General features: G+C 45.3%; 1 long non-coding RNA gene across 1 annotated transcript; it reads left to right on the top strand.

The window, feature by feature from the left end:
- The first annotated feature begins 223 nt into the window (after positions 1–223).
- On the top strand, positions 224–4,267 carry LOC148525501 (uncharacterized). Its single transcript, XR_015878274.1, has 4 exons — positions 224–1,230; positions 1,517–1,591; positions 2,102–2,180; positions 2,457–4,267. It is a non-coding gene; the product is annotated as an uncharacterized LOC148525501 (long non-coding RNA).
- The last annotated feature ends 5,103 nt before the right edge of the window (positions 4,268–9,370 follow it).

Below are 9,370 nucleotides of genomic sequence, written 5' to 3'. Positions count from 1 at the left end.
TCAGTTTCATGGCCAAAAGGCCTCAACCCGCCAAGGTTCTCAGCCCTCAAGGCTGCTACACAGCCTAAAGGCCACATTCTGCTTCACGGCCCAAAGGCCTCAACTTGCCAAGGTTTCCCAGTCAATGCTTAATGGCTGCAACTTGCCAAGAGTTCCAGCCCTCAAGGCTGTAGCAGGGCTATTCCATATCAGAGCTCTGATTTCCACCAATACTTAGCCCAGAGGCAGTATCAATTATCAAACATCTACTATCAAATATCAACCATCAATTATCAAGTATCAATTATCAAACATCAACTATCAAGCATCAATTATCAACCATCAATTATCAAACATCTACTATCAATTATCAAGTATCAATTGTCAAAACTATCAATTATCAACTATCTATTTTTCTATCCTCTAAGGATACCTCAGCCATCATCCTTGCCCAGACCTTCACTCTATTGTATATTCAGCCTTAATTCCATCTAGGAATCATTATAGCCGGTAAGTTCTGTATAGTCTTTCAGTATACTGTCTTTGTTTCCTGTGTTACAGTGTGTGGTATTCTGGTAAAGATTTGTACTGTACAGTAGGGTTTTTTGTTTTCAAACTGTTTAGAGGGAAACTGATGGTAGTGTTATTTTTCCACAGTGCCACCATCACCACTGCAGGAGGAGGAGGAGGAATGTTGAGAGTGGTAATGATTACAACAGTTATGGGCACACTGGGTGTACTGCTACTGCCTTTTTATTTTTTTGTATAATATTGTTTTTTCTTATATACACAGATGCTCTGGTCATTGGCCAGGAGGAGGAGGAGGAGCCTTCCAGCCCTCAATGAGACAGTATTCTTGTATAGTACAATATTTCTCTTGATTTTAATAATGTACATGCAGTCCATGTAGCATGGCTTCCTCTCCCACCCCCGTAGTCATTCCTCGCTGCCGGCATTAGCAAGTGTGCATACAATTGATGACGATGCCACCGCTGCCGGGCCCGTGGCTCATGATATCGGCTCATACACACATCATCTAGTGTCCATGAGCCATACTGTACAGTAAGTGTATACTGTCAATAAAGTGTAATAATATCTGTAGTAATACTACTGTTATCCTCTATCGACATTGTTTTGTGGCAAAATACAGTAACATTCTGTTTTTTCTTCCACAGTAACACCAACAAAAGGGTCCAGCCCCCCTCCCCGATTCAGGAGGCCGCAGCCCGCCTCAGCTGCCCTCTAGGCTTCGTAAGTACTGTACACTACATTGTCTTCTATCTCTCTACTTTTTTCCTTTTCACAGTGTCTCTCTCCCTCCTGTACTCCAAAGACCCATCTCCAACCTCTTCTCCTTACACACTAATTATTTTTGTACTTGTGTTTTCTTCTCCAGTACTGTACAGTATGTTTCAGTCACCTTGTCTTATACTGTCAAAAAAGTGTAATAATAGTACAGTGATAATATTGTTGGGTTTTATTTATGCATTTCTAAAATAGTTTGATGATAAAATGACATTGTATTTTCTTTTCATAGTTCCAGAAATGGAAGAGGAGGAGGAGCCCCCGGCCCATGAGGCCGCAGCCAGCCCCTGCCACCCCTCTAGGCTTTGTAAGTACTGTACACTACATTGTCTTCTATCTCTCTACATTTTTCCTTTTGACAGTGTCTCTCTCCCTCCTGTACTCCAAAGACCCATCTCCAACCTCTCCTGATTACAAAGTAATTATTTCTGTACTTGTGCGTGCTCACTCCCTCGGGTCATCAATGATATCCTCAGTGGGCTGTACATGCAGCCCAATATGGGGATATTGTTAACGGTGCCATGGTGCCAAATGCAGCATGGCCTCCCCTCCCACCCCCATCATCGTTCCTCGCTGCTGGCATCAGCAAGTGTGCATACACTTGATGACCACGGCACCGCTGCCCGGCCCAAGGCTCATGATATCGGCTCATACACACACCGGATAGTGTCCATGAGCCATACTGTATGTACTGTACATTAAGTGGATACTGTCAATAATGTGTAATAATACCTGTAATAATACTACTGTTGGACTCTATCTATTGACAATTTTGTTTGTGGCAAAATACAGTAACATTCTGTTTTTGTTTCCATAGTAACACCAACCCAAGGGGTCTTGCCCCCCTCTACTGACCCAGGAGGCCGCAGTAATCCCCAGCCGCCTCCCTAGGCTTCGTAAGTACTGTACGCTACATTGTCTTCTATCTCTCTACTTTTTTTCCATTTCACAGTGTCTCTCTCCCTCCTGTTCACTCCAACCTCTTCTCCTTACACACTGATTATTTCTGTACTTGTGGGGTTTTTTTCAGTACTGTACAGTATGTTTCGGTCACCTTGTCTTATACTGTCAAAAAAGTGTAATAATAGTACATTAATAATATTGTTGGCCTTTATTTACTCACATTTTTTAAATAGTTTTATGACAAAATTATATTATGTTTTCTTTTCCAGAAATAGAAGAGGAGGAGCCCTGGCCCATGAGGCTGCAGCCTCAGTTTGTGGCAACGTTTTGGAGAGCCTTATGTTCTGTCTTACAAGTGAAACTCAATTTTTCTACAGCCTACCACCCACAGAGTAATGGATCCACAGAAAGAGTCAATCAGGACCTTGAGACTTTTCTGAGATTAGTCATGTCATCATCCCAAGACAACTGGTCCAAGTTATTGCCTTGGGCCGAATTTGCGCACAATGCCTCATATCATACCTCTAAGAATCAAACTCCTTTTCAGGTGGTTTATGGTCTTCACCCTCGAATACCTGAGTTTTGGAGCCTGCCAGCTTTCGGTGTTCCAGCCATGGAGGATACAGTACAGAGGTTTGCGTCCATATGGGCTCAGGTGCGCACCGATTTAGAGATGTCCTCTCACTACAAACTACAAGCAGACAGTGTCACAAACCATGCTAGAGACCTCCGTCAGAGACCCCTGCATCTTCCCATGCGCTGGTGTCATCGCGGCTTGCTGAGTCGCTGGCCGCTGCTTTCAGGGGAATCCAGAGTGGGGCCTATGCCAGAAGGTGGTTCCTTGCATCCCCGCTGTTGCCTAGCTGTTCCTTCTGCCTCTCCATGCACTTCCTGTGCTTCTGCATGCCAGACATCCGGATCATGGGCGCGGCCATCATGGATCAGGTCAGGTGACCCAACCCCATCCAGTCAGCAGCGCTCTCCAGTGACTCCAGCCAATCACCATCTGGCCAGGGGTATAAAAGCCCTTCCCTGACTCTGTCTCATTGCCAGTACAATAGTGCTCTTGCTCTAGCCAGACCTATGCTTCTGAGCCCTGCTGTTTCCAGTTCCAGTTCACCTGCGACTCTGTTCCTATGTACTCCAGCTGGGAGTACTCCTGCCCAATCCAGCACACTCTATCCCGGAGTTCTATTCCAAGTGCTCACCCAATCCAGCACATTCCATCCCAGAGTTCTATTCCAAGTGCTCACCCAATCCAGCACACTCCATCCCGGAGTTCTATTCAAAGTGCTTCCCCAAATATGCATACTCCATCCAGGAGATATATTCTACTCTGCTACAGTTTTCAACTCATCTACAAGTTCTACAGTATTTAACCCTGCAATTCTCCTCCACAGTACCCCCTGAACCTCAGAGACTTTTTTGTTTGTTTTAAGTATCTGCAGTTGTGCATCTCTGCACCAAGGACTTTATTTACCATCACTCAGTTAGTCCTCTTTCATCTGTATGTTAAAGAATTACATTAAACCATCTAAATTCAAACTCCCTTCTGGTCCAGGTGTCTCTGTCACTCAACCCAGCTCGGGTCCACCCCTTCCAATATCCCAGCCTGTGACAGACAGGAGGCGAAGGAAGGTACCTTGCATGAAAGTTGGAGACCAGGTTTGTTTGTCCACCCGGAACCTACGCCTCAGAGTTCCATCCATGTATTTTGCCCCACGTTACATCGGACCCTTCTCCATCACAGAAATCATCAATCCTGTGGCTTATCGCCTTCAGCTCCCCTATTACTTAAGAGTTCCAAACTCATTTCACATCTCCCTTCTCAAACCTTTGGTTCTGAATAAGTTCCTTAAGGTCCTCCCTGTTCCTCCTCAGATTCGGACTGAAAGAGGTGTGGAATTTGAAGTCTCTTAGGTTCTGGACTCTCGTATCCACAGAGGGCGACTTCAATATCTTCTGGATTGGAAGGATTATGGCCCGGAAGAATGCTGTTGGACCAATGCCTTAGACATCCATGCTCCTGCCCTGGTCATCCGGAAAAGCCTGGTGAGTGTCCTGAGGCCACCCATAAGGGGGTGGGGGTACTGTCATGACCAGAGTTTCTCAGCATGGTGGTCGATGGGTATTACCTGTGAGGTCACTATGGCAGGGGGGTGTCTGGCGGTGGCGCTGGTGTTTGGCGAGGGGCGTTGGCTGTGCATGGTTCTGTGTGGGCATGTTGTCACTTTGGGCTGGTGAGGCCTGGTGGTGCTTGCGTTCCGCTCCGGCATGGGCGCCGCCATCTTGTCTCCGGTCACGTGACCTAATCGCCCAATCCTGGTTTGTCACATGCTCTCTCTGGCCAGTCACGGCACAGCACTTGGTATTTAGGGAGGTTCAGAGCCTCACTTCATTGCCAGTGCAAAGTGTTTCTCAGCATAGCTGAGAGAGAGTTCCCTGTGCTCACCATCTGTTCCTGTGAAACGCTACCTGCCTGCCTGCTTATCTTCTCCAATCCTGCTGGACTACCCTGCATCCTCCATTACCTTCCCCTTGCCTGAGAACCTGAGTCTGCTGTTCACCCTGCACCTTGCCTCCACTGACACTCTGCTGGATGATTTTCCCTCAACCTGCATTCTTCATTTCAACCACTGCACCTGATTTCCCCTGCTTGTCATTAACTGGACATTTCCCTATTAACCATAACCTCACACTGCTGGACAAGTCTTTTTTCACCACCCTCACAAGACCCGGATACTGGACTGCTCCTATCTGCCACTACCTGGACTTTTACTCATTGCACTCACCTCATTTCCCATTAGCACTTTAGCTCCATCCTAATGGAGCGTACACACGGCCAGATTTGTCAGACTTGTCAGATTTGTCAGATGAACGACTGAACGATTGAACGATTTGAACGATTTTACCAAAGTTTTGAACGATTTGAACAATTGAACGATTTTTGACTGCATTAAAATGAATGGAATCGTCCAAGTCTGACTGCAAACCCATCAGATGTCAGATATCGTTATCTGACAAACGGGAACGCGCATCGTTGATCGTCCATCGTTCAGACATGTCAGATATGAACGATTTTCCTTCAGATATAAACGACTGAACGATTTTTAAATCGTTATCGTTCATATCTGAAGGAAAAATCTGATCGTGTGTATGCACCATTAGACTTATTTTCTCCCATTGTTCAAGTCTGCCAAACCACTTATTAAAAGTTCATTGTTTTGTTTTAAATCTGCTTCTGTGTCTGCTCCTATCACCACCCCGGGCCCACAACAAAACCAGAACATCACAGATATACAGTACTGTACAGATTCTACAGAAACACTTTGTTCTTTATGTATGGGTATTCTGCTATAATTTTGCAGTCCGCTCATACTGTACACTTGCTGCATACGAGTTGTGAAATCTTGGGGCCTAAGACAATTACAGTATGTCTTTGGGGGACCCATTCCGCCCAGGTATTGTACTGTAGGTTCCATTGCCTGTATCTGTACAGCATCACCCTTGACTGTGTCTCTCAGCTTCACCTCCCATGTCTTTCTGCCTCTTTCCCTACCCCCTGTGTCTTTCAGCCTCATTCCCTACCCCCCTGTGTCTTTCAGCCTCATTCCCTACCCCCCTGTGTCTTTCAGCTTTCAATTTTGCCTGGCAGCTTACCCCTCCCCCTCTGTCTCTGCTTCCTCATGTTTGTCAGTTCCCCCCCCACCCTATCTTTCCAAGGGGTGTGGGGAACCAGTGGGTCAGAGGGGGAAGTTCCCCTCCATATTTTCTGTTGGGTGGTTACCTTTTTTTTTTTACTAAAACAGGCCAAGCTAATCGCAGACAATGGGTGGAAGGCCAGGGACCCGCGCCTCTTAATAGAGGTACTGTACAGTAATAATAATTTTAATAATTTTTATTTATATACAGTATTGTAGCACTCTTTCTCCAACAGTGCTCAAAGTGCTTAACACACAAAGCACAGACTGTGGATTAAGGGCCTGATTAAGACCCGCTTGCGAGCGCTGTGGTCGATGGTCCCCCACTGAGCTGGCTCCGGCGTGCGCATGCGCGAGCCCCGGAGCGAGGGAGAAACTCTCTCTCTCTGGGACTCAATACAAAAGGGGCGGCTGTTGATGTTGATTGACAGCTTGCCCCGTTTTGTAGGCGGGGCAGGGGGGTGGCTACACATACGGAGGTGTTCCCGAAGGAATGCCTGCTGTTTGTGGGAGGCACTACTGACATCACCAGTGATGTCAGTGGAGAGCATCCTGCTCTGTTAGAGCAGGAAGGTCTCTGGGGCTTGCGACGGACGAGACCCTACCACAAGGGTCTCGTTGCAGGTGGCGATGGTCGCGACCATCGCCTGGCCGCCCCCAAAAGCTGTGGGTGGTCACCCACAGTTTAGTGAGCGGCCAGGAGGCCACGACAACAACAAAAAAATGCCCTGATTCAGAGCGAGCACTCCTAAAGAGCGTCCGGCTCTGAATCAGAGCCTAAGTACTGTATGCAGAAGTACACTAATACAGAAGTAAAAGAGTAAACTAGAGTGCACAATACAGTTGGTGTCAAGCAGATTTGGTACAGATATTTTGGGTATTAACTTTCATTGACTGTACTCTACATTCCACCTACGGTGGGATTACAGTAACTTGGGTGGAATATTATAGATTAAGCCTAAAAGAGATCACACAAAATACTGTAGGTGGTTGCAGCATCCTATTGCTAGGAGTAGAGTCCCAAAATACATAAGTCAGGTCCATGTAGTTTTTTTATGCCATTACGAGAGTCCCATGTGAGCCAGCCATGTTGTGCATAATGAAAAAGTACTTACAATATAAGCTGTATGGATAGATCCATGTGAAGAACTGTACATCCTATTTAGGTACATTAGATTTTATTAATAGTAAATGACTGTACAGTACTAATGAAATACTTGATTCTGTACTTTTACTGTACCCTATTACTGTTCTAAAACTATACTTTTTTTTCTCACAGAGCAACTCAGACAGCTGATAATACAGCTACGGGAGGTGCTCATCCATATTTTTTATATTATTTTATATTACATTTAAATTTATATATATATATATATACTGTATTAAAGTTTTATTATTTTCGAAACTGTATTGTGTATTTTTTTCATTAGTATTAATGCAGTACTTGCATGAAGTTATTATTTGTAAATATACTATAATATAAATATATACTATACAGTAAATATGCAGGGAATGTAGTTACACAGCAAGACAATATTTTTAACTGTTAAAAACAAATAATAATAAAAGAAAAATATAATATTCCAGGTCTCAAACCCGGGACACCCACTCTGCAAAGTGCGCACCCAAACCTCTAGCCCACACATGCCATAAGCCGCACCTGTCGTGTATGTGATGTGACATCTACGAATTACAGCAAACAATGTGTACAATGTCAATAGCATGCTCAGCATGCGGTGGCATTGAATAGAAGCTAATGTTGGTGGGGGATGGTGGTGAGCAATACAATTAGCTCAGTGAGATTGAGTAGTAAAGCAGCATGGTGGGGGGAGGTGGTGAAGGGACTTGGGTGGCTATACACACAGAGAGACGACTCTGTAATGTGTACAATACAATGTCTAATGCATGGCGATTTAGCATAGAATGTTGCTGGGAGACATAAAATAGCATAGAAATGCCAGGTGTTGGGAAATTGTGGATAATGTATTGAGTTTAGTAGGCTTGGATAAAAATACTAAACTTCAATTGCTCAGTCTTTATGCAATGCTGGGAGTGGGATTTTTGGTCAACACAGATACCTGTATAATTGACAGAACTCACACACCACCAAGTCCTGTAGTGAAGATTAAAAAAAAATGTCCCTTACCAGGTCTCAAAGCCGGGCCACCCACTCTTGCAAGCTGCTTATCCAAACCTCTAGCCCATACACGCCAGCCATGTCGAAAGCCACACCTGTTGTGTACAGGGGCTGGCTATTTAAATTGAGCGCTCGCTCTTTGTGGTCTGTTGATGCCTCTATGTCTGAGCGAGCAAACAAAACATGCGCTCGCTATTTTGTAAAGACGCCCCTTGGCCGCTCGCATCATACGTCATCTCCACTATTTATTTGATTAATCGAGTACATCGAAAGGCGTATGAACTGCTCGCTATTCTTGTGGTAGCATTTTCCTACCACAATCATGCGAGCAGTTCAGGCTAAAAGACAACCAAGTGACGTGGTAGATGATGCTGCTTTGTTAATTATGCACACCCTTAAAACGCCCGTTTAGACCGTTTGGCACGCCTGCGTTCGGATCTCCACACCCCGTTTTCAAGCACCTTCCCCTGTTATATAGTAATGCCCCTGTACTGCCCTTTTAATGCCCCTGTAGTGCCCTTATAGTAATGCCCCTGCAGAGCCATTATAGTAATGCCGCTTTTTACACACACACAAAAAAAAACACAATACTTACCTTAAATGCTCCTGCGTCCACCGCCATCCGGTCTGCCTGGCTGCTCTTTGGAACTATGGGAGAGGATGAACTACTCACTAGAAATGGAAGCCACAAACAAATGCTATAGCTGGCATCAGAGCAGAGAACCAGCAGGGGTTAAAAAGGAAGGAGATACAATCAGCGCAGGGAGGCAGAGACAGAACAGTCAGGTAGGAAGACCTTGTGGTGCAGCAGCCCAGCATTATTTTCTCCTAACAACAGGCCTGAGAACACTACCCAAAGCACCACTGTCAGACAAGACTCAGCTGTGGCTTGTGGTCATCCACATCTCCCACTATCATCAAAATGTTTCCACAGATCTGTTAGAAGCCATGGTGGCCAGTGCAGCATTTCACTACCTACTTAGGTCCCGCTGGTTGCTAGGAGGTCTGAATGCCAGCTTCAGTAGCCTCTTTGCATGCCGGTCCCAGCCATTGCTAGGAGATCAGGATGCAGTGTATGTGATCATATGCTGCTCAGGAATGTCTGTAGCTGGTGTTTAATTGCTGAGATACTTATTAGTTGCTCTCCTATGTGCAGCATCCCACCTGTAACTTATTTCACTTGCAGGGGGTTGGTTCATTTGATGTTTGGTGATTGGTATGTGTGTAAGTTAAAAGGCAGCCAGGCTTTCACCTCTTTGTCAGTTATAGCTTCATGCCTTGTTGTCAACTAGCTGATCTGAATACCTGGTGAATACTCTGTACTGCTCTTTCTCTAGTAACCGTT

This window comes from Taudactylus pleione, unplaced genomic scaffold, assembly GCF_031769625.1.
Source record: "Taudactylus pleione unplaced genomic scaffold, aTauple2 ptg000106l, whole genome shotgun sequence".
Classification (NCBI taxonomy): Eukaryota; Metazoa; Chordata; class Amphibia; order Anura; family Myobatrachidae; genus Taudactylus; species Taudactylus pleione.
This window is presented reverse-complemented; position numbering and strand designations above follow the sequence as displayed.